Consider the following 2,848-nt stretch of genomic DNA (forward strand, 5'->3'; position numbering starts at 1 on the left):
CTTTAGGGAAAAAATATATATTGTAAATAGATTTCAAATGGAGAATGTTCGTTTTTAAGATCTGTTACGAGTGATGACAAAACAGGGCAGGGAATTTTTCAGGGAAATTTTATTTTTCGATCAATACAGCTCTTAAAACATAAGGAATCGTATTTCTACGATATGAAAATAAAAAATGTTTCCTTTTAAGATTATCTATCACCGCTAAACAGAAAGAGAATGAGGTAAGGAAATCTCTAGAGAAAAAATTATTCTTTCTAAATACATTTCAATACAGCTCTGTAAACACCATTAAACGATGTAAAAAAAAAGAATGCTCGTTTTTTAGATCTTCCGTTACGAGTAGTGACAGAAAATGGCAGGGAATTTTTCAGGGAAATTTTCTTTTCGATCATTCTAGCTCTTAAGAAATCAATCATTTTTCTTTTTCTATGATATGAAAATGAAGAATATTTGTTTTTAAGATTATATATTATCGCTAAAGAGAAAGAAAATGAGGTAGGGAATTCTTTAGGGATAAAATATAATCTAAATTGATTTCAATTCAGCTTTCTAAATACTATCAAACGATATGTTCGTTTTTAAGATTTGTTACGAGTAATGACAAAAAATGGCAGGGAATTTTTCAGGAAAATTTTATTTTTCGATCATGGTAGCTCTTCAAACATGAATCGTTTTTATGTGATAAGAAAATGAGAATATTTGTTTTTAAAATTATCTATTACCGATACAGCGAAAGAATGAGACAGGAAATTCTTTTGGCATAAAATATATAATCTAAATAGGTTTCAAAACAGCCTTCTAAACAGAAAGAAAATGAGGTAAGGAAATCTTTAGGGAATAATTATTCTTTCTAAATACAGCTTTGTACACACGACGTAAAAAAAGAGATTGCTCGTTTCTAAGATCTTCCGTTGCGAGTAGTGACAAAAAAATGGCAGGGAATTTTTCAGGGAAATTTTTTTTCCGCTCATTCCAGCTCTTAAAATATTATTCGTTTTTCTATGATATGAAAATGAAGAATATTTCTTTTTAAGATTATCAATTACCACTAAAGAGAAAGAAAAAGAGGAAGGGAATTCCTTAGGGATAAAATATATATCGTAAATAGATTTCAATACAGCTTTCTAAATACTATTAAACGATATAAAAATGGAGAATGTTAGTTTTTAAGATCTGTTACGAGTGATGATAAAACAATGCAGGGAATTTTTCAGGGAAATTTTATTTTTCGATCAATACAGCTCTTAAAACATAAGGAATCGTGTTTCTAGGATATGAAAATGAAAAATGTTTCCTTTTAAGATTATCTATCACCGCTAAACAGAAAGACAATGAGGTAAGGAAATCTTTAGGGAAAAAATTATTCTCTAAATGTATTTCAATACAACTTTGTAAACACCATTAAACGATGTAAAAAAGGAGAATGCTCGTTTCTAAGATCTTCCGTTACGAGTCGTGACAGAAATTGGCAGGGAATTTTTCAGGGAAATTTTGTTTTCGATCATTCCAGCTCTTAAAACATAAATTGTTTTTCTATGATATGAAAATGGAGAATATTTGTTTCTAAGATTACCTATTATCGCTAAAGAGAAAGAAAAAGAGGTAGGAAATTCTTTAGGGATAAAATATAATCTAAATAGATTTCAATACAGCTTTCTAAATACTATCAAACGATATGTTCGTTTTTAAGATTTGACAAAAAATGGCAGGGAATTTTTCAGGGAAGTTTATTTTTCGATCATTTCAGCTCTTAAAACATGAGGAATCATTTTCATGTGATAAGAAAATGAGAATATTTGTTTTTAAGATTAACTATTACCGATACGGGAGTTCTTTTGGCATAAAATATATAATGTAAATAGATTTCAAACCAGCTTCTTTAGTACTATTAAACGATATAAAAATGGAGAATGCTCGTTTTAAAGATCTCATACGAATGATGACAAAAAAAGGCAGGTAATTTTTCAGGGAAATCTTTTTTTCGATCAATACAGCTCTTAAAACATAAGGAATCGTATTTCTAAGATATAAGAATGAAGAATGTTTCCTTTTAAGATTATCTATCACCGCTAAAAAGAAAGAAAATGAGGTAAGGAAACCTTTAGGGAAAAAATAATTCTCTCTAAATATATTTCATTACAGCTTTGTAAACACCATTAAACGATGTAGAAAAGGAGAATGCTCGTTTTGAAGATCTTCCGTTCCGAATCGTGACAGAAAATGGCAGGGAATTTTTCAGGGAAATTTTTTTTTTCGATCTTTTAAAACATCAATCGTTTTTCTATATGTAAATGATGAATATTTGTTTTTAAGATTATCTATTATCGCTAAAGAGAAAGAAAAAGAGGTACAGAATTCTTTAGGGAAAAAATATATATTGTAAATAGATTTCAAATGGAGAATGTTCGTTTTTAAGATCTGTTACGAGTGATGACAAAACAGGGCAGGGAATTTTTCAGGGAAATTTTATTTTTCGATCAATACAGCTCTTAAAACATAAGGAATCGTATTTCTACGATATGAAAATAACAAATCTTTCCTTTTAAGATTATCTATCACCGCTAAACAGAAAGAGAATGAGGTAAGGAAATCTCTAGAGAAAAAATTATTCTTTCTAAATACATTTCAATACAGCTCTGTAAACACCATTAAACGATGTAAAAAAAAAGAATGCTCGTTTTTTAGATCTTCCGTTACGAGTAGTGACAGAAAATGGCAGGGAATTTTTCAGGGAAATTTTCTTTTCGATCATTCTAGCTCTTAAGAAATCAATCATTTTTCTTTTTCTATGATATGAAAATGAAGAATATTTGTTTTTAAGATTACATATTATCGCTAAAGAGAA

This window comes from Panulirus ornatus, chromosome 40, assembly GCF_036320965.1.
Source record: "Panulirus ornatus isolate Po-2019 chromosome 40, ASM3632096v1, whole genome shotgun sequence".
Classification (NCBI taxonomy): Eukaryota; Metazoa; Arthropoda; class Malacostraca; order Decapoda; family Palinuridae; genus Panulirus; species Panulirus ornatus.